This window comes from Pangasianodon hypophthalmus, chromosome 23 (assembly GCF_027358585.1).
Source record: "Pangasianodon hypophthalmus isolate fPanHyp1 chromosome 23, fPanHyp1.pri, whole genome shotgun sequence".
In the NCBI taxonomy this organism is placed as follows: domain Eukaryota; kingdom Metazoa; phylum Chordata; class Actinopteri; order Siluriformes; family Pangasiidae; genus Pangasianodon; species Pangasianodon hypophthalmus.
The window spans coordinates 16,239,310-16,263,247 of record NC_069732.1 but is presented as its reverse complement, the minus strand read 5'-3'; the positions used below and the strand labels follow the sequence as shown (position 1 = coordinate 16,263,247).

Genomic DNA, 23,938 nt, shown 5'->3' with positions numbered 1-23,938 from the left:
TTTCAAGTCATTAATACGAGTTTCAGTAATGCATTTTCATTTAATTTTTGTGTGTGATTGATGTGAATAAGCAACTTTAACTTGACAACATAATCTGTATAATAAGTTGCAATAACTCATTCCAAGTACCTGATTTATAGAGGTTTACATTAGGAAGTCTCCTTTTATATGTATATATTTACTGAAACTCAGGAGCTCTTGCAGGATACAAACATTTTTCCCAACTAAGGGATTTTCATGAATATTACATTTCCTGTGTAAATGCTCCTGTGTTTGATTTAAAAATTTAATTTCACTCATATTCATGAATGAGACTCCATGTCAGGAGGTGTCTCTGGACCTATCATGTAGGCCTTTCTTTATCTCATATCAAAAAGTATTCGATTTGAAACATCAATCTTCAAAAACATTCTAAAGGCCTATATACTGTATTTCCTGCTTTTCTGTAATATATAAGCTCCGAATTCCTGCCATTCCTTAACCACAGCCCATTTAAATCCAGACATTCTTTGTCGTGACCAATTCTTTCCAGCTGTCCTTATGGGGTCATTACAGCCTTGCGTGCATCTATAGTGCTTGCTATAGGGAATGAGGCATTTCTGTCACGTCACGTTTCATTGGTTTTGGCCTTTGTTGTTTGCTTTGGACTAAACGTTGCTGTGCTCTGCATGACTCTTCAAGGCTCCGCTTCCTTAGCAGAGAGGCCATAGGGTTAGTGGGATACTGACTGACCCCAAGCATGAGTTCTGCAGACTGCACACAGCAGCAGCTGCTGTTGGCACAAGCCGACACGGGGATGGAATGCCTGTTTCCTGTCAAAATCTACAACTGCCAGTTCACTACTATAACATGTCCAGTGTTTGGTAGCCTGCATTTATGAGTTGTGGTAGTATTACTATGTAGTAGTAGAAGTAGACGTAATGATATACTTAGTAGTAGTAGTGTAGTAGTAGAGTAGTAGTGTAGTAGACATAATGTCAGATTTAGTAGTTGTAGTAGTAGTGTAGTAGTAATAGTAGACATAATGATAGATTTAGTAGTAGTAGTAGTAGTAGTAGATATAATGATAGATTTAGTAGTAGTAGTAATAGTAGACATAATGTCAGATTTAGTAGTTGTAGTAGTAGTAGATATAATGATAGATTTAGTAGTAGTAGTAGCAGACATTATGATAGATTTAATTTGGATTTTAATACTAGATGCTTTACAACAGACACATTAATAAAAGTCACAAAAGTAGCCTGAAGTTTTACATACCATCACAATTATTTTTTAATTTTACTTGAATGAATTCCCTTACATTATATGAAAGTATGATTAAACTATACCATATGAAAAGAATTATACGGTGTATGGTGGTAAATGGTTTAACCTTTTATTGTCATCTACCAACAAACAGCACCATTTTACCGTTGCTTCATACAGCCCACAAAAAAGGGCATTAAAACAAGTATGAGAAACCAGGCAGAGGGGTTGTCCTCTTGGCCCCTGTTCCTCTTGGATCATTGGCCCCTTTCACTCCCTGCCGCACAGACACTCCGGTAAGGGCCCTTTCTTTAGACTCTCGGAACAATGGTTGTGGTTAAAAGTGGCGCTAAAACCGCACAATGTGAAGGTTCCTCTCGGACTCCGTATTCAAGTACCCAAGCCCACCCTATCAGCCACCTCTTCTGACAAGACTACCAAAAAAGTTCCTTTCTTTCATTCTCCTTTTCTTCTCCACAAAGCAGCCCCCTCCCCACAAACCACCACCACCACCACATCCCGGATCCTTCCTCTTTCACTATGCTACCGCTGAATTCCTTTGGGATGAAAGATCCCGCTTGTGTGCCACCCACTTGCCCACAAGAATGCCCAGCGAAAGAGAGAAAGAGTGAGAGAGCTAATAAATATGTCCAGTGCCACAACCTCACTCCCACCAAGCTGGTACAGGAAGCTTTTGTGCCCTCTTTGGGCTGGAGATGATTACACCATCGCTATTTATTAAATCGGCTTGATGTATAGAAGTGTAGCCAGCCATGAGTGCCCACGGTTTTAGCATGGCTATTGTTTGTCTTTAGATTTAAACACTCTCTTAAATGCAAAGTGTTTCAGCTAGCATACTCGACACACAGGGATATGCTTATCTTATCTTACCATTCAGTTTTAGCTGTTTCAGAAACAGAATGGAACTCAGTACCGGCCCTGATTAAATGGTTTCCCTGGTCTGTAAACACAGAGAGTAGAGTAGAGTAGAGGTAATTAGAGCGGGTTGACTGAGGTAAGCATGCTGCATGTATGAACTGAGCATGTCCTTCTTTCATCTGTTCTTATTTATCTTTTCATCTTTGTGTTTTCTCTTCCCTCCAACCATTCAGCTGGTACCTTGCTTCTGAAGATACGAGTTAAACTAGCACCAGCTGGATAAGAGAACGAGGTCTGAACGGTTTCCCATTAACTCACCGCACATTGGGTATCACTGCATGCCTTTGATTTTAGATATCTCTCCACAATCTATGTAAGTTATTCCAATTCACATAGCGAACCATTTAAAATCTTATGTTTGTCTGGTGCCAATTGTCTGTCTCATGCTTTGTGAATTGACCATAGCATACTTTCAAACATAATTTTTCAATTCAGTTTTACTCTCAGTCACTCTCACTTTTAGTAATCACTTTATCCAGTTGCTAGAAAATAAATGAAATGAAATGATTGGCACACAATTTTTTTCTTCTTTACAAAGGATTGCCAAGTCCACAGCCTGGTAAACCTTTCAGCTCTGGCATTCATCCGAGTTACTCTTTTTAAACAGTAACGAGTAAACACTGAGACCTCAGAAGACTCAAACATCTATTCCTCTTTTTCTTTGTCTCTATCTGTCAAATATTTATCCTCTATCTGATGGGATGACCATGAAAAGAATTCAACATACTGATTCCAGACAGTAGTGTCTCCCCACAGACTAGATGTCTAGTCCATGACTTTTTGGCGTACAATAGCATGTTTGCACCAAGACTATTTGCATCCCATCTGGCCCAAATTTATTCCAGTTGATGGAAAAAAGTATCTGTACACTATAGCAGGATGAACAAAAACATACTTTATTTATTTGTCTTTGGATCAGAACACTTTTCTCCTGTTATAAATCCTGTGGGGAACATCCTCTGAAGTGGCGCCCCGAGTAGAGGAACATGAAGCGGCATCTGAGAGGCCGCAGGGTCCCCTGGCTCTCACTTCGGCTGTGACCTGTAATCCTATCAGCGCTAGCACAGCCATGCTGGCAGAATAAATACAGCTATTTGCTTCTGACAGGGCCCCGTTGAATTAGCCGTGGCCCTCTCTCATACAGCTAACAAACACTTGATCATAGAACATGGAAATTTGTCCTTCTTCTCCACTTTGTGGGTCACTTATTACCACCAAACCATGTGTCCTGGCATGTGCCTCTTCAAAAAATTCTGTCATGGCTTGTGGAAGAGACCAGCATACCAAATGGCTTTGGCTTTGGAGAAGTGTGGATGGCTTGATAAGCATTTATTGCAGATGTTTGAAGCCCAGTGTGTGTGAGGGTGCCAGCTGCAGAAGTTGTGACTTGTGCTTTGTTTCTACCATGTCCAATGCATTATGGAGCAATATGGTAATGGGTTGGATGACCAATCTGTGGTGGTCGGATTACACCAGACTTAAGTTGTTTAACAGCAGTTCAGAGGAACATCTAGTATACAGTACAGACAACACATGCATTAATGTTGCCAAAAATGACTGTGTTTAAAATCACAATTTAAAATTGCAACCCCTGAGATTTTTAAAAAAAAATTGAGATCAAATAATAGATGCAGATTTAGTTCAAGTTCAGGCTCTTTATTTCTCACATACAGAGTGTTATACAGTGTGTAAATCTTGCAGTGAAATTCTTCATGACAAGTTCCTGAACTGTATAAACATTCCAAAGACACATAAGACACATAGATAACAATAGTAGTAGATAACAATAAACATAGACAATAAAAAACAATGGGAATGCAGATAACAATAAATATATTTGATCAGAATGCAAACTGCAATGTGCAAGTGTATCTGCTATACACATTATGTACATGAATGTCCTGATTTGGTGTGTGTGATGTGTGTGCTGTTGGATATCCTGTACTATGATGAGTGCACAATACACTCACAAACGAACTTGCACAATCTCTTAACCTCCCCTCCAGCTGATTTGTTGTGTAATGTGAAAATCCTTGATATTTTCCCCTTCATATTCCTGAAACATTTTCTGCGCAAAATACTGCATTGTGCTCAGGCTCCTTTTTTACTGCCACACAGGTACTTTTTACTACGACAGGTCACAACTGATGAAGCTTGAGCAGTAGTACAACTATTCTTGGATTTCGAAGGTTACATAGCGTCCACTAGGCTTTACTCTGTAATGTATTGCAATAACGTTTTGTGCCTTTTGAGAACTTTTTCAGTAGCTAAGACTCTTCTCTGTTCTGGCATCTAGGTGGTGGAACAAACTTCCCCTAGATGTCCTAACAACTGAGTCAATGGCAGTCTTCAAACGACGTCTAAAGACCTCCCTCTTCCTGAAGTACTTAAATTAGCACGTTAAAGAAAATTGTGCTGTCTGTGTGCTTTTCTTACTATATTTTCTCCCCAACAGAGTATTTTAGACTGATAGTATACTTAGTCCGTGACCTAGTGAACCAGTATCAGGATGTATTTATTGATAGAGACTTCAAAGTACTTGTGTAAGTCGCTCTGTATAAGGGCATCTGGCAAATGCCATAAATGTAAATGTTAATGTAAATGTAGCTTTGTAGGTAATGTTGGGTAACACTTCCTATGAAGCCTATAGTCATAAATCATTAAAGCTGTGCTCATAAGTCTTTGCAAGTTGTTAATGAGTCTGTGTAAGCATTTGCATAAACACTAACAATGAGCTCCAGTGGCGCAATCGGTTAGCGCGCGGTACTTATACAGCAGTACGAGTGAAGCCATGCCGAGGTTGTGAGTTCGAGCCTCACCTGGGGCACAGATTTTAAGGGCAGCCTACAAGCTTTCTCATTACAAAGAATAACTTTCGGAATGGCCAGAATTAAACTTCAGTTAAGCATGTTGGCGATAGTGTGCTGAATTGTGAGTTGGACTAATTCTGTGTTTGTGGTTTCAGAGCTAGAGGTAGCTGAGTGATTAAGGCATTGGTTTATCATAAGTTTAACTTCTAGCATTGTCCCATGTACCACTGCTGGCCCCTTGAGCAAGGCCCTTAACCCTCAACTGCTATCCTATCAGAGTTGTAAGTTGCTTTGGATAAATGCATTGCTGCATGATTATAACTTATCAAAGAATTATGTATATATTAGAGTTTATAAAATTGTTTATAAATGGATGTTACCCAGTTATGCCATAGAGGAAGCACTAGATTTCATCAACCCTGTGTGTTCACAGGTGATCATTTGTGCTGCTTCTCAGGTTGAGAAAAAAAGGAGGTGCTTTTACCAATGGGAATGTAGCAGTTTGGCCTTGTCTCTAAAGCCTGGGAGTGGAGAAGCCTGGACAAGAAGCTGGCTGTCTGCAGATGAATTGGCCCAAAAGCCCACAGAAAGCCTTTCTTCAACCTATACCAGTCCCTTTTGTGCTTAGAAGCTACCTTGCTGAGTTAGACAATGGGGGAGCCATTGGAAACTGAGCCATGCTTCTGCACTGCCTGGAGCCCATTAAAACCCAAAGCACTACTGTAGCGCTCTCTCATCAGAGCCACATTCTCATTCAAATGGCTCAGTGCATCTCAATGGGCCTCTAGAAACAGCAGCTGCATGGCAACAGTAAACGAGATCCGTTTTGTGGCTCAAAAGTGTTGCTCTCTCTCTCTCTCTCACACACACACACACACACATACACACACACACACACACACCCTGGTGTAAATGAACAAGGTTAAGATTATTCATCACATTTATTCTTTCTCAATTTCTCAATTAATAACTGTCCAACAACTAATTAAATACCTGGCCAGGACATGATCAAATACTAAAACACCAACACAATAGTAACAGGCTGTATTAATTCTTAATGCACTTGTACAATGATTATCTTTGTTCCAATAAATTGAGACACTGCTAATTAGGCTTAAGCAACATGGGATGGGTGCAGGGCCCTTACAGAGGGAAATGACTTTTCAGGAATGCAGAGAGCTCATCCATGAGGCTGCAGGAGATTTCATTATGTGGACACCCTGTTGAAGTTGTAATTAAGGGATAAGTCACTATTCATATTCAAATGGTTCAAATGGTCTTTCTCTACAACCATTTATAACGCTGTATTCATCTTACCTCGGAAGCGGGAAGTCGGAACTCCGAATGACATCATTTTCAACCTCCATGTTCTCAAGCTACAAAGTGGGAAAAACAATAGATGCCACCACTTTAGTTTTTCTAGTGACAAGCTAGCCGGCTAACTGTGCTAACTGTATACAGTGAACTGTGTAGTCAGTGTTATAGATTTAACAAGTGAATATGTCTGTATGATGATTGATCTAAAGCAAATACTTGTATATACAGTATAACTCATTTAAAGGTGAGAGGTGCTACTTTGTTTCCTAACTCATAACTTTCAACATCTGACTGGGAAAAACCAAAGAAAAAGCTCCCTCAACTCAGAATTCCTCAACCCCGAATTCAGCAAATGATGTCAAATCAACATGGCTGCCCACAGAATGAACAGTAAACACAGTAGCATTTCTTACCTTTAAATGAGTTACACTGTATGTACAAGTATTTGCTTTAGATCAATCAACATACAGACATATTCTCTTGTTAAATCTACAACACTGACTATATAGTTCATGAGGAAAATATACATCACTCATCACAGTTAGCTGGTTAGCTCATTGCTAACAGAAGCTGAACATAGAAGCGTCCATTGTTTCTTCCCATTTGTAGCCCAAACGCACAAATGTCGAAAACTTAATTTCCGACTTCCCACTTCCGAGGTAAGTCGAATGCAGCGTTAGTATCGCACAGTGACAGAGTTTGTCTTCTGTCCTTTGGGTGGTGAGGAAAGGCAGTATGATTAGATCTGCAAACTAGAGTGCGGATCAGAAGTGTCATTTTCCACACATTGCTCATTTCAGGCAGGTGAGGAAAGCAGCACGAGGCAGTCACACAGGTGTGAAAGTCTCTGCATGGAGTGTGAAAAATCTCGGCCCTGTTTAATGAATGTCACGCTTGAACTTCAAAGACTTAAACTCACCAATAAACTAGAGCAAACGTTAGAAGAGACTCTTAATCTCTTGCTTCTACATGTGTATTTTTGCATCTAATGAAAGCCATATGTTGATGATGTGACTCTGGAGAACAGTGGGCCAGTGAAGTAAAACAACGTTGTATATTTAGTTATTGTGTATTTATTTATCTTTTTTTTTTAGGTTGGCTTCTTATTTTAGATTTAACATGGTTGGCCTGTCACACAGAGCATTCCATACTGAACTAGGACATTTCAGTATGGCTCACTGATCTGCATTAATTAATGCAGTGCTCTGCTATTTGAAGCAATACATTTGCATGATTGCTACTGGGCTGAGTCTTTGTCTTTGCTCTATTTCTACCCTGCCTGCTATTTCCCATAGTTCCTTTTTTTGTTTGTGGCTTCTTCTCTATGGGAAGCATCTGATTATGCACATCCCGGAGGCCGGGATGCTCCACTCTATCTTAAGTTTATGCAAATATAATTGGCAAGGATTTGTGGTGATACCAGACACTTCCTTAATAGAAGCCATTAATAATAGCTAATCAGTCTCTCTCTCTCTCTCTCTCTCTCTCTCTCTCGCAGGGCTTTTGGTGTTCAGGAGACATAACTTACCAGTGTTTGCCAGTGGAAAGAATGGAAGTACTGGGAACTGATACAGTTGGCAAAAAGAGCAGTGAGAGAGACAGGATGGCCATGATGGAGTAGAATGACAGGGAACGGTAGTGCGTGAGAATCTCACAGGGATTTCTCCCAAACTGCTGAGCTGCAGAGAGTGAGTGTGCTGGGAAAACGCTGAGTGATTCACTATGTGTGTTTATTGTGTGTGATGTTAATCACATAGTTCACACACTGAGGGAGAGGTGTGAGACGTGGGAAAAACTGCACACACAGATAGGGGCGTCTGTTGAGCACACTGTTGATTCTAAACGCTTCTCTTTCCTATTTTATCTCTTCATACCAGACCACACTGGCCATTCATAGAGTTCTCTCAGGACATCTACCTTTTATTCTACATTATTACTGGAACTTCAAAGTGGGTCAGCCAAGGTTTGGCTTTTTGTCTTACTTCTACTTCTCTGGAGCCGGTGGTAGTGCGAGAGCCAGTGCTGGGAACCAGAGAACCTTTTTAAAAAAAAATGACCCACATTAAACATTTACGTAATTAGAATAATAACAAACGTGGAGAATTTTACAAGTTTCGTTGGTTTCGAGGAGATATTTTACCACCCAAAGTCAACATGTTCAAGATCTACACACACATCATTACAGGCCATGATTACACATAATTAGTCTTGGCAATGTGATGTCATGATGTAGTGTCTGATGGGTAAACCACCACTTTCGTACCGCTAGTCAGTCATCTAGCCAGAGAGTCAGCCTAGCTAATCATACAAAATGCGTGTTCTGAGTGTCCGAGTCATTATGCACATATAAAATGGACTGTAAAAGTCAATGAAGAACAGTTTGAGAGGTAACAGAGGACAATGATATTCCATAAGCTATATTGGTATACAATATTCTGCCGTGCAGAAATACATGATTGCATGCAGGCTGTAATGACTGGGGTATATAAAATTTACCTACCAACCAAAATGCATTTCAAATGACACATTTCAGGAAAAATATCCCATATCATCAGTGTGCCATTAGTATTCCGAACAGCGCATTTCTTTGTGCAGCTGAAATAGTATAATTACAAATGAAATTATATGTTGATATTTGTTTGATATATATTATAATATTCTATTGTGTTCTTTGTATTATTGCCTATTAAAAAATTGGAGATAAATTAATTGTTGCCATATGGCAACACCATGCAGTAAAGGGTTAACAATCATTCATGTCTTATTTTAGTGGCTGTCATGAAAAAAAAACATCAAAATGTTGCTCAGTTCAGTTGTCTTCATGGTTATAAAACGGCGCAGGCTCCAAGCTGATGAAGTCACTGGTTTCTGGTTTCAGACCGGCTGCATTTAGGTACTGGAACAAAAGCGATTTTGCCAACCGAAAAACTGGCACTTTTGCAGTGGAAACTGAGTGAATGTTTCCAGAAAGTGCTTTGACTGACTGAGTGGCACCAGTACAGCACACAGTAGTCAGGACACCAATATGGTATGTATACGTCTAACACGGGCCTACAATCTGCCAATAAACTCAAGCACAGTTTTTCCTCTTCCTCCAAAATCAGCAAATATGAGAGTTAAATGAAGTTGTGCCATCTATATATACCTAGGGAAAGCAATATTTTATAAAAATAGATATACGAGAGATTCCTGGGGCTGATAATGAGATGTATTGAGGCTTTTTTTTCCCCTCACTTTGTAAGGCTTTTTCATTCTGAATGTGACACACAAGGCACACGACTCCACATTGTATATTAAATATGAATGTTGTTAGATAGTAGGACTTAGTTAGGAGTTAGTATTGTTGAAAAAAATGCTTCTACAGCAAAAGTGTGATTCTGCAAATACACTGAAAGAAACACTTTATATCTGTACATATATCTGTACTTGTACAGCATCTTTGTTTCAGATATTTTCTACATTAAAAAAAGACTTTAAATAAATAAACATAACCCACAGAACTACTAAACTATCAAAATATACTGTACCATGCTTTCAAAATGGCTCTGTTGTGGCTCTCGAAGCATTTTAATATTTTGACAACCAAATTTACAAACTACACTTATAAAAACTAACTTGTAGCCTATTATTATTCCTAATCAAAGAACTGTGTAACGTTATCATCAGCAATTGCTACTGGTTACACATAAACCTTAAAGGTATATGTTAACAATATTAGTCTGTGGAGAATTCACTAATTTCTGTCTTTAGGGCTTTAGTCTGCTTTATTCTGTTTCTCTGTTTATTTCAAATGTATTTCAAGTATATAATATCACAAATAGGTTATTGGTAATGCGATATGAATATATATAATAGACATTATATATTCCAAATTATATAAATTCCAATATTGGAGTCACTGCTGTTTGTAGTGTGTTTTGTCCTTGCTCTTGTGTCTCTACTTTCTCTCTCTAGTCATGTTCAGACATTCCAGTACCGTTGACATTTGCATAATAAACGCTTTACTGCAGGTGACAGTCTGGCAAAACTAAACTTGCCTAGTCTTGTACATACTGTACACGAGTATCTTTATCCATTAAATATTTACTGCTTGTTCTCAATATTCTTTCTCTTTCTCAGTCCACTGTAGGATTTATGCTGTGTGTGTGTGTGTATATACATTTTCTATGTGTACTTCGATGTATATTCATTATACTGTCTGCAGAATTTAGAAATTGAATTCCAGCTAAGAGCATTTTTGTTGTTAATTTTAGCACAATGACAGTTCAATTTCAATACTTCATCCCAGTAACTGTAAATATTATTGCAGACTGCTTTCAAAAGAAATTAAGCTTTTCAATGTGGATTATATCTCTTTCATGATCACATTTTGTTTGTATTAATACTGAAGACTGCTCACTGAAAAAAGATCACAGGCTTTGAGAAAGCTCGGCATGAGGTCAAGGGCCAAAGCTGAGCCCCTGTTTCTCAGAATGCACGATGTTTCCCATGCTGAAAGCCAACCCCTTGTATTAATAGCTGGGCTCCTGGCAGGTAAGCAGCCCTGAGGTCAACCTTCACTTACAGGCGCCTCTGTGTCACTGGCCTGACCTGCCATAGTTCCTCCAAGATCGTAAATGTCCCCGGCCTCACACCAGCCTGATATCTGATCCACCTCCTGCTGATTCTGGCTCCTATGAGCTCCTGACTTCCACCCCCTCGGGAGCCAATAGTTTTCACTACAGCAGGAAGCCCTGGGCTGTGATGCTAGACTGACTAATATGCCTCATCAACCTGCACCCAAACATGCATTTGATCCCCTTTACTCCACAAAGAAAGAAAGTTATGGACGTGCTACTAATTCTTCATAAATACTCCATGCAATCTTTACAAATATGATCTTTTGTGTATGCTTTATTTCAGTGTTTTGCCTTTTCTTTTCTTTTTTCTTTTCCCCTCTGTGGTCTCATTCTTGCATTTTATTCCTTTGCTGAGCATTTTGATATGTTGTGGACAGTGATATTTTGATATTTGACAGCCTCATCTTTTGGATGAGATGCTCAGTTGGAGCTCAATTCACATAAAATGATTGTCACTAAGTGCCTTATATTTTGTGACCTGTGAAAAGGAGTACCCCTGCCCTGCACAGCTAGGTGTTTTCCTTTCTCTAAAAGTTGAATCAGGTGAGTTTGGAGCAGGGGAAACACTAAAATGTTTAGATCCAGGGTTGAGAAATACTAATGTAGCATAAATAATGTGAGTTAGCCATTTTTTAGTCTATTTAATCTAGTAAGCAGTTCAAACACAAGTAGTTATGGAAAACTGCAAGAATGACAGTTAACTGAGGTTGTGCCCTGTATGTAGGGCTAAGATGTTTTTCGCTTATTTATTTTTTTAAACATATTTTGTGGACATCGATATTTTGATTTGTTTAAGAACCTGATCTCTTAAAGATCAAACTATATGCTTTAACAGTCATGACATAAGTGCCTTATCATTTGGGGCCTGTAAAATAATTCTCCAAGAACATTGTGTTTGTCATCTCTGAGTATTTACAGAAATTGTTTTCAAGACTAACAAAATTTATATGTGGAAAGTAGAGGAGAAAGAAGCACATGTATGCTCCATGTGAGGCCAGCAGCATTGCATCCCTGTAATATGAAGCAGACACGGTGGCTTTGTTCTTCAATGGCTTTACAACAGAAAGGACACAAGACAAGCAGAACCAGGAACACAAAGAAGTGCTTCTCAAATCCTCTCTGTCTTCCATCACTTGGGCAAAATGCAAGGACCATATTCTGAAGGGGCTTGGATACTTATTCTTATAATGCTGTACTTTTCAAGCAAATAAACCACAACCCTGGTTTCCGTGCAGTTGCTGTGCTCTCAGACCTATCCAAAAAAAAAAAAAATCACTTGTCTACTCAGGACCAGAAATGAAACTCAGACTTGCCATGAATATGCTTTAAGGTTTTCTGTTTTTCCTTTTTATGTGATCATAAATTAGTGAGTCGGTTAGCTCTGGTATTATTTACCTCATAATGGACTCTTGGGTTTTTGTGAGAGGTGAAAATGAAGTGTGTTAATAACTTCCTCATTAGTTTATAAATAAAGAATGCTTTAGGCAGCTTTTCCATGACAGCAGCAAATTAGGGATATGCACAAGCAAGAAACAACACATGGAAATGGCCACCACCTGTTAGGCATAGATTTATCCTGTCTGCTGTCTGGCACTTGCCCGTTCTTACAAATACAAACACACGCCTGCACATTCGTTCTGGCTAGTTGATAGAAACTTCTGCTCTATTTGGTGTTCAAATTTGGATCTTGGTTCATTTCCTGGGCAAGCAGTAAATATGCAGGCTCATCTTCTCCTCAAACAGGCCTTGAGTGGGAGGACCCCTGCAGCCGTCCAGGCATTGAGCGTGCTCAATAGGACCTGACAGCCTTCGTTGAGGCCACTGAAAAGATTTTTTAAAGAGAAGTGGGGCCTGATCCATCCCCATAGTTAACCAGGAGCCCTCTTGTTTAGATTCATCCACTTAACATTGTCACTCCATCTCGCAGAGACAGTGTGTGAGGGAAAACCTTTCCTGAGCCAGGTCCAATTTTGTCCCCCTCTTTTTTGCTTAGCCTCATGAAATTTATGTTTCTCATTAAGAGCTGTATGAATAATCTAAGGCCAATTTTCAAATGGAGGTTTGGGTCATAATTAATGCAGAATTCACATATTGCCCCATAATGAGGTTTGACGTTGCCTGTCGAGAGCTGGTAAGCTCACATATGTATGAGAGCAGGCTACTCTTGTCCAGTGACTGTGGGAAACACTGTATTACCTCAGGTTCCAGAGATCCTGATTTCCCATGGGGAGCTACCGAGAAGTGGGTTAACTTTCTCCACATTTGGAGCTATTTAAGGAAAGCATTGTGAGCATCTGGGGCTGTTACATGATGGAGCCAAGCCACTCAGGTGAGCTGTAAACAGTTTCCATAGATGACTGAATAGCTCCTTAGGGTTTACAAATGAAAAGGTTGTCAGAGATCAGGAGGTCTAATATTGTTTATAGAATGCCTGCTGATGTATATGCCATTGTGTTTTACTCACAAAGAAGCACCTTGTACTGTTCACTTTCACATGTGAGTCATGAATAGAAAACCAACACCTCTCTCACCAGCTGGTTTTGCTTGTTCTACATCATCAGACATTATGCCATTTTCCCAAAGGAAATAATGCAAGATTAACACTAATGGCCCTGACACACCACACTGACGCTTGGTCATTGGATGCAGTTAAGTATCCATGGCATTCTTTGAGCTGTGTCCGACATTAGTCGGGCCTTTTCAATTTGAGTGTGTTGAATCAGACCACATTAGTGCTGGAAGTGAAGTGAAAGAAAGTAAAGCAAGGAAATGGCACTCTCAAGGCAGTATGCATAAAAACGAGCATCTCTTTTCTTCACACAAAATAGTTTTAAATGGAGTCTACGACTATCGGTACGGACACAGCTAGGTGACATTTTTTTTGTCATATTACTTAGTGCAATATCATTTTCCCACAACGTAGTCTGATTTTTTTCAGACTACTGCCCACTACAGATAGAGAGAATTATTTCCTTTCATGTAGACGCATACTGTGTGTTCATGACGCATCATGAGTTGATCCTCAATCGCTCTTGGTTGGCTCAAAGAGTCAGCTTAGTGTGTGAGGACGCTACGATAAGATTGCAGGCCCTGTCAGGAGTGTTTATAGGGAACACTCATGGAGAAATGGGATGGTATGGGGATTCTGTGAAACCAAAGCCATGTAACTTGTCAGCACTGAAAACAAGCCAGCAGTATTCATCAAGCCTCTCACTGGAGCCAGAGACTTTAACCAGATCTTGGTCTGAAGACCGACCACACACAGTAACCCACGTGCTTGAGCTCATACACCAGCACCTGGGAGGTGTTGAGCATCATTTTAACAAGTACAGTGGAATGAATCAGAGCAGAAAATGTACAGTGTTCTGTCATACACATAGCTGATGACCACATCGTCTGCCCTGAACCCACAAATGTTTTCATTCAGATGTCGTCACTCTGACCATTTGGGCAGAGAAAACGTTTTAACACAAGGGGCTTTTTTTATTTTTAGTTTATTTTTCAATTTTATGAGCCAGCTGCTGGACTAGGGTGTGTTCCCGAGAGATCATGCAAGTGTGATAAAACATCATGAGATATCTATGTGTGGGAATACCTCCCCTGTGCCTCCAGCTTTGTTTATTCCTTTTTTAAATGTTTAGTCTCAAGCTTTCAGAGATAACTGTTACTGCCAGATTTGTCTACACTCATGGTGATTACGAGAGATAAATTATGAGACTGTGGTGAGAACATGTCCTACAGTAATAAAACTGTTATAATACTTTTTTTGATTCTTTAAAAAACCGTTATGCGCTGCACTATTCATGTGATGTACATGGGTTTATTGGACAATGCAGATAATGGCCTCAAATATGAAAACGTCTGTGGTCTATCCAAAGCAGTCACATGTTCCTGCTGCACCTCGTGATTGGCCAGACTGATCCGTGTATCAATAACTCCAGCTTCTATTCACCGAGGGTGGCAGAAGGACTACATAAGCCCATGCTCACTCTGCGCCCCTTTCCCACAACCTCCAGGCACCTCTGAGGAAGTCATCCATGCCTAAATGTGCCTCCTTAATCAAAGACTGAATGTAGAAGTTGTCCTGGAGGTTGGCTGTCGCGGGGATGGCATTAGCAAAGCACATGCTCGCCTTTCAGGCTCCGACAATGAAGGCTATTGTGTTGCTTCAGAGCTGTCTATTGAGATTTAGGACGGGTCTCCGACAGCAAGACAATGCAGGAGCAATGGCAAGGCAGTCCCTAATGAGCACCACTGAAACACAGAGGAAAGGGATCCAAGTTTGGACACTGGGCCACATGTACACAGCACAAGTTATGAGACACTTTGGACAGTGTTACAAAAGACTCCTTTCTTTAATCCCTTCAATCATGCAATCGTAGCCCTACTTGTGGAGACTGTATGCTTTAAAACTATTGTGAAGTGGTTTACTGATCTGTGTTACATCTAGGGGTATATGGTAACCATTACAAGCTGTAGTGATTGAATGGATTTGGCTATGGATATGAAATATTAGATCTGGTTTATATCATAAAACAGGGAAGGAGCCACACTGGCACTGCATTCCTCCAATGGAAAAGCAATTAGATTGAAGCAAAATATGTTTCATATACGAGTGTACTTTTGTTATGACAACAGTTTGATTGCTTTTTCTAAGATCATGATTACTGTGGTTTAGAAGAATAATGCCCTAGTTCCAGCATTTACATATTATGATTTAATCCATATAGTCTTTTCTGTATTTTATAACCTAAGTCCAGTATCATTCTCCAGATGTTTTTTGTCTGATATTTGCCATACCTGCAAAGCCATTTTGAATTTTTCCTCCATATAATAGTACTTCATTGTGTTCATATAATATCTACAATGTAAATAAGCAAGTGACCAACTTTTCAGTGCATTACAGATCTATGTTGGCTAATGTAATATATACATTTTAAATACTGAGAGCTGCACTTTGACCTTATCTTTTGAAAAGTAATATCTTAAAAAAAAGATGGAGACTCATTTTCTTTAATGTTCGGTTCTTCCATTCAATTATAGCATATAAACTAGCAAATAAAAATCGTTAGGTCTTCTTGTGGTACAGAATTTCTCATGTGTCTTTTTATTCTTGTTTTCCTGGAGTCTAAAATAAATCTTTCCCATCCCTAGCCTGAAAACTCAAGGATATATTTTTTTTAATCATACTGGTTTATTTAGCATTTGTTTTGCTTGGGCTTTGATCTGTCAGAGTAACTTTGAGCCATTAGCCATGAACTTAGACCTGCAGCAATGATTACACCAGCACATTTAATAACACACAATCCATTTCCCAGCTGCCTTACATCATCCTTTGTATGTATACTGAGAGCCTGGCGAAACTGAATTAGCATGGACCTGCCAAACCTTGTTATCTGGCACTGCATTCATCAAACGCTAGTGTTAAGAGACTCATTCTGCTGTTTAGTTTGCTCTCGTCTCTTTTGCGTTGGCTCTCGGAAAATGACCGAGCTGTTTATAACAGCCAGGGTGGAGATCCCTTTCTTAGAAGGTTTTACTGGGGCTGTTTACAGTGTTGTGTCAAGACCAAAGTGTTAACGCAGAAAAGGGGCTCTGCTTTAAGGGCACATATAAAAAGTAAGGTTCAGCCACAAGCTCTTTCCTTTTTTCTCTCTCTATATGATTAGCCTCTGTCTCAGGCTGGTTAAGAGGGGGATTTAGTTTCTCTAAAGGGGGAGGTTGAGGGCCTTTGTGTGGTGCGTGCCATGCAGTGTAGTGGGTCTCCTTTCTCCCCATTCTGCAGGAAGGCCATTTTTATTGAAATGAAGGCCATCTATCAGAGCGCTGAGAGCCTCCATTCATGGCCTTAGAAAGGACATGCTGTAGACAGACCTGTCTGAGGGCTGCCCAAACACGCACACGGCAGATGTATTAAAGAAAGCGCAGGCTGCCCATCACCAGGTCCTGTGAATGGATTGCCCGCCTCCTGTCAGCTTCAGCTTTATGCTAATTTCCACACTGAGTCATTTGCGGCATTGATATCGTGCCTTGAGTATGCTATGGATACAACTACTTCACAATACCACCACAGTACCACAGTGACTAATTCTTGGCTCCATGTCAGGGGCAGACTGGCACCAGTGTGTGCCGATCGAATTCACGACTTCATAACTTCAGCCTTGAGGGCATGGATACTGCCGTTCACAAGGCACTTCTTCGTAGCGTGCTCCACGACTGCAAGCCATCAGTAACTAACCGCTATCATTAAGACTGACCACTTCTGGTTCATGCACCATTGAGACTGCAAACACTTGACGTTCTTAAGCCTTTGATATAATGGTGCCACAGAGATAAGACCTATGGCCTGTCTCCTGGTGTGAGCAAGACAGAGAGAGCATGAGTGATAGTGTGTGAATGTGGGTTTGCGTGTGTGTGTGTGTGTGTGTGTGTGTGTGTGTGTGTGTGAGAGAGATAAACAATGAGGGCTTGGCTTGGCTTGGATAGCCCAAGGCAAGCCATCTGCCACAGTCAGTGAGATGTTGAAGTGTCTCTTCCTAAAGGAATGCTTAGGCACATGATGGTCCATGCAATTCCTTCATGGACATCACCATGTGCATCAGGAGTCTGCATCCTCTCGGGAAATTCTGAGCCTCTGAATGCATTTCATTTAAATTGATATGTCCCTGTGCCTTGTTGGGTATTTTATCCTTCAGCTTCCTTAACATCTTATCCCAGATCACAAGTACTTCACTTTTTCTTGCTCTCTATGGAACTTTCTCTGCTACCAATCTCAGATAAAAGAAACTTAAGCATTAATCCTCTTAAACCTAAAGTCAGCACTTGTTTCAGATAACTATCCCCCCCCAGAACGGCTTTTTTACTCTCTAAGCTCTTTATGCTTGGCCTCCTTGTACAGGATATGAGAGTTCTTAATGTCAGTTAGTTACAGAGTGCGCTCAGTGAGTATTTTTTGCATGACTGCCAGTGCTTAAGATATTCTGGCGAAAGAGTAGCCATCATGTTTCTTTTGGAGCCTCTGAGGCCAAGGGGTCTAGTGAGAAATTTAAAGAATCAGTGCGGGAATGGATCTGCAAAAAGAGCGGGAATATTGTTTTAAACTAAGGGACAAAGGCAAACCCCTGGGCTCTGATAGGGCACTGGGTGACTGCAGTCAAGTAGAGCGACTATAGTGTGTGTGTGCTTCGAGGATGACCTCTGACCCTCTCAGCAGGTGTGTGTGCGCCTGGGTTTTTAATGAAGAGGAGCCTGTTCTAGGCCCCAGAGTGTGTTCAGGACGTGGCTGAGAAGGACAGATGTTGTATAGGGAAGCCCCCAGGGAAAAGTGTGCCGCAGCTCTAGAGGGAGGGTGATACAATAGAGCAGGACTCACACAAAAAAACACACACAATCTACTCAACTCTATCTCCATGGTAACTTAGTGCTGTGACAGCAACACTGGATGAATGAATGGAGTATCTACAGCCTGAATGCTCCAGTTCTACCCTTTGTATAGCACTGCCCTGAGGAGGTATAAACTGGAAGCTTTGTTTCTTTCTTTCTTTTTTTCTGGCCCATAACTGCTGGGCATGAAACATTGACCACTCAATTTTGGTACAAGAAAGATTGCCATTGTCCAATTAACAGCCCCTTGGCATGCTCATACATTATTATTATTATATATTCAGACTGTTTTGCTTTTGCTTCAGATTGCCAGAGTTATCTGGGAGGAGACAAGGCTCCATGGAGCCTGCTGCCGTTCCCTGACCTAAGGCTAGGAGCACATGCTGCACAGCGACTGGCACCAGTTGACAGAAAGGCTGTGGAATGTGCTGGCCAGGGACAACTCCACCACAAAACTGCACTCACTTCAAAGCTAAGGGGATCTGCAGACACAAGACAAGGATGAAAGACACAGCTTGTTGTCTGGGCTGTTTACCAGAAGATGGCTTCTGTGGAATGCAAGAGTTGACCATGAGAGTTGCTCAGAGCTATATTGGAAGTGACCAAAAAACCAGCAACAGTGCATGCAGGAGTTAACAATTATTCCATGGGAAACACAGTCCGTTGAATACCTTTGAATACTGTCAATAATTCAATACCATACAGTCATATTTCAAAAATAAAACTGACGACAGGCCATTGATGTTGCTGAAATCCTTTATAAATCTATAAGATGAACTACCCAGAAACTAGCATGCAAAGCACTTTTGGCTTTTTTCCACAAATCAAGAGCGAATGGCCTCGTGTGCCTGGCTAACCTCAAAATGTTTTATTGGGATATCTTGGAACAACACGGTATGAGAAAAAGCATGGACGTGGGGTGAATGTAATTAGCATATTAATCATTCCTGCTTTAAAACCTAGTAGTGTTCGCTGGGACATTGAGAATAGATGGAGCATATAGAACGTGATTGATGTAAAACTGGTTACACTGCACTGTGAGGAATGTGTTTTAATGTGCTGAGAGGACAAGTGTCATTCAGGGTACAAACACAGTTGCTACTCTTAACCATGCTTGAGATTCAGTAAAAGATTAGGAGAAAGATGTGAATGTATGCATTCTATAAACACAACAGGGCTAAGAGAATAAATGATTACAACAGTCTCATACAGTGAGATACCTGTAGTTCTCTTGTGAAAGGGCTAAACTGTCCTATTTCCTGTAACTGGCTTTCAGAAACTGTTTTTGAAGGCTAGCCCTGGAATGAGGATGGAGAGGGAAGCAAATAAGAATAGCAGTCCTCCCTGAATGTAAATAGATGGTGAGATGGGGGTCATAGTTGTTTCAGGAAAGGCATTAAATTGGGAAGGAAAGGAAAAGAACACTGTCTCAAAATGTCTGTGTATTTATCTGGATGACCCCAGCTAGTCTCCACCTTTGTCCAGAATCTTGGTACTTTGCCAGAGGTCTCGTCACTGTGGCAGTGGGTCAGCAGGCAGCTTGCTCACAGTCACTGCTGACCGATTGTATCGCATCTGTCAGTGCATGATAGAGGAGCACTATCTGAGGCCCTGTGGCCGGGCAGGCTTGGGTCAAAGGGGACACAGTGTGAAGAAAAGCATTGGTCAGGCCTAGCGAATGCAGGGGGGCAAGTTTCGACCTTCAGCCACTGAGTGAAAGCGTGGGTCAGGTCACGCCTTCTTGCCCTGAATTAGCCGACCAGTCTTTTCTCCAGAGTTCAACAGGATCACTTTCAAGATTTCCACCTCAAAAGTGAACGCTGTGAAGCATTTAGAGAAATCGAGAGAACTGCAGCTGTTGAGATGGCGCCCTGCAGAGCGATGCAATGAAGGAGATGAGGGAAGTCTAAACCTTCACCTTTTTTGAACCAGCAGTCTCCTCTCCATCAGCATTCTCAGGAGACTAAAGCATCAAATGGAATTGGATCACACTGACACGCTGCTGTTGACAGATGCTTTTACAGTCTCATTTAGATATATTTTGTGTGCTTTCGGGTATCTTCTCTGGATATATGAGCTGCAGCTTTATGTGCTTGGTGAGATTAGAAAATGACATAGTGTTGATTTTCCATGTAATTTGGTTTACATGCCAAATCGTAGATGGAGGCCTTTTGGCACGGCTACTTGGCTTTCAGGGTGGCCATTTAGTCTGTACAGAGCAGATTAAGAGCCTTCAAAATACTCACTTTGTATTTTACAATCAAACTATAAAATACATTTGGGCCATGCCTTCAAATAAAGAGAAAAAAGACAGGCTCTCTCATTTCAGTTTCAGGAAACGAGGATTATATTTTACCCAAAAAAGTCGCCAGACTGAAATTTCCCTTCCAGTTATGATGGCAGGCTGGCTGAGTTTGAGGTTTTCTTGGACTAACTGAAACACAAGCGTTGATGAGGTAGCAAATTCATCTAGTGCTCCCACTGGTTGAAGTAAAATCAACCAAATCACTGACCATAAGCTTGCGTGCTCCAAGCTTGTGTGCTAGTCTCAAAATTGCGTGCTTGACAATAGAGATAGGCTGGAGGTCAGAAGGGCCTTTTGTATTAGTTACCAAGTGGCAGCTGCAGCCAATGGTTCTGTTATATGAGACACTCCATGGCCATTTTATGAACTTTGACTTTATGGAGGAGCATAAACTCACTCCTCCTACATAGTCAGTGGAAAATAACACGTGTGTGGGTTTTCTGGGGGAAAAAGTGATGCATGTTTGAAGATTCTTAGATTAAGAAACGTGGGCTGAGAGTATTACTCTCTGTAGCCAGGAAGGTAAATTTTTAAAAAGGCTGCCTATACTACCTAAAAGCTTAACTAGTATTTGTAATATTATTATTACAAATCCGATCTGAATGGGTTAATACTTACTCAATGCTTATGCATGGTTCTTAATAGTTCAGTATAAAAACATTGCTGGCATGCCTTCTCCTATTACTTGTCCAGAGCTTATGAAGCAATATCCAGAGATTTTGAGTGCCTAGGATAGATTTAAAGCAAATTGAATAAGATTATGGTGAAATCGCTTATAAACCTCCCTATATGTTAGCGCATTACAAAAGAAACCCAGAAGCGATGTTCATCCCTCTTCTTCCTGTTTTTAATTTGAGGCCAGCATAAACAAAGGGGTCTTATCTATACTATTGTCAAGCCACTATGCTTAGGGAAGAGGCTTTTTCATTAACTGTCTGTTTAGCAGAGCAAGGATATCCACTATGAGAGAAAGATTAGAAGAAAAAAAACTCATCCTGTCCATTCAGAAACATGCAGCAAAGCAATGCCTCCAGGTCTTGCCGTCTACAGGAAGATCCTCTGGGTGTGCTTGTTATCAACCTGTCCATATACGTCTCCTCTGACCTGTGAGCCTCCGGAAGACTCTTGATTACAGCAATACCCAGTGGTCAAGTTCAGCTCCACCTTTCTCATTTCCTCCACAAAAAAAAACCTGGGACGTTGATGCACCAGGATCTTTGCTGTACACAATATCAACTGATAAGACAAAAGCTCTCAGTAAAGCTCTAAGCGGTTTAGAAACTTTTCCTTATTTTTTTTTTGATTCAGTCATCTGTTTGTGTACACAAGCTCTTAGTTTGATCACAATTCCCACCACTGTCTGTGGATTCATGTTTTCTAGACAAGATTACGAATGTTATTTATCATATCACTGCTGCTTCTTGGCCTACAACATGGAACTCTTGATCATATCCATTTGGAGCATAAACCCTGTTTGGCACAAATGTACAAAAAGTGTCCTTGAGGAGCCATTTTACCGCTCTGCAGTATTCATTATAGAACTGAATCTTCCAGCTTCCTAACTTTACCTAAGGGCAATGCAGTGCAAGTTCTAGCCTGGATTCTCCAGTGCTTAAGCTTTGCAACAACAAAAAACAACAGTACTGCAAGATCTCTACCACCAAAATATTCAATATATAGCCTGGATTTACCAAGCATCGTGTTAGTCTTATGGAAACCATGCCATTGTTTCATCAGTCCCTGGTTGTACTATTACACTGTGCTTAATTTTTCTCCACAAATTACTAAAAGGATTAGGATGACCATCCATCTCACATTTATAGCCCTGAAAATCAAAGGATGATCCTGCAAATAAAACAATGTCCTGCATTTCACTAATCAAAAGGGTAAATTTAAGGGCATAAGTTTTTATGTTTGTTTCAAATATCATTTGTTTAAAGTACACTATATGGTCAAAAATTTGTGGACACCTGAACTTCACACCCATATGTGGGTCTTCCTCAATCCGTTGGCACAAAATTGGAAGCGCACAATTGTATAGAATGTCTTTGGCATTACAATTTCCCTTCACTGGAACTAAGAGGCCCAAACCTGTTCCACTGTGCACAAAGCAAGCTCCATGAAGACATAGTGTGTGAAGGTTGGAGTGGAAGAACTCGAGTGTCCTGCACAGAGTCCTGACCTCAACCCCACTGAACACCTTTGGGATGAACTGGAACACCGACTGCACCCCAGACCTCCTCATCTACTGTAACATCAGTGCCTGATCTCACTAATGCTCTTGTAGCTGAATGAACACAAATCCCCACAGCCACGCTCCAAAATCTAGTGGAAAGCTTCCCAGAAGAGTGGAGGCTATTATAGCAGGAAAGGGGAATAAATCTGGAATGAGATGTAGTTATATATATGTAGGAAGCACATATGATGGTCAGGTATCCACAAATCTTTGGTCATATAGTGTATATACATTCATTCATCTTCAGTAAGCTCTTTATCCTGGTCAGGGTCGTTGTGGATCCAGAGCCTATGCTCTTTGCCAGATGAAAGTGTTGAACGGTGGCCAGAACTGAGCCCTCACTTGTTTGTTATTTGAGTGTCTGACATACACATAGGCATCATTGTATTGTTCAGTGTTCTCTAACCAAGCAACATGTGTACACTGTATGACAATTATAACACAATATTAGCATTAAAGCCTGTGCTAATTATCCCAATTTGTTGTAATGAATATCCCACTTCCTGAAATGAAGTGCCTGAACATTAATGACTGACAAGGGAAATAACTTGTCCTGGGTCCTAAAGCGCTATTAACTAAACTTGGCTTCCTAAAAAAAAAAAAAATGGATACACATGTTGCAATTCTTTCCCACCCGAGCGCCAACAGTAATTTCTCTGCATGGGACAATCACATTTGAACAAAACAGTCCTCAGGAGTCCAGATCAGTAATTTACAGTATGTTTGTCTTTGATTGCTGAATCAAAGAATGAAAAATGGCAAACAGTGCTTTCTGGAGAGCTCTAATTCGAGGTCCTATGGTGTATCTCTCACTGATGAGAGTGAAAGTGATGAGGGTCTGGCGATGCTGACCACCCTCCTCCACACTTCCTGCTAGGGCTGCCTTGAATCACGCACACTATCTATCTACCACACATCAGCACTGTTCCCCAATAATGCCAACAATAAACTATTTCCTCTGGGTAGGGCCTGCATAAAGTTCAGGTCTGCAGATTCTATCAGTAATAGAATGTCTGCAGTAATACAGGGGAAAGTGGTCTGAGGTTATTTCCACTGGGTCTGTGCCATGGGAGATATAAATCTA

General features: G+C 40.6%; 1 non-coding gene across 1 annotated transcript; it reads left to right on the top strand.

The window, feature by feature from the left end:
• Positions 1–4,918: 4,918 nt before the first annotated feature.
• Positions 4,919–5,011, top strand: trnai-uau (transfer RNA isoleucine (anticodon UAU)). Its single transcript is given in 2 exon segments — positions 4,919–4,956; positions 4,976–5,011. It is a non-coding gene; the product is annotated as a tRNA-Ile (tRNA).
• The last annotated feature ends 18,927 nt before the right edge of the window (positions 5,012–23,938 follow it).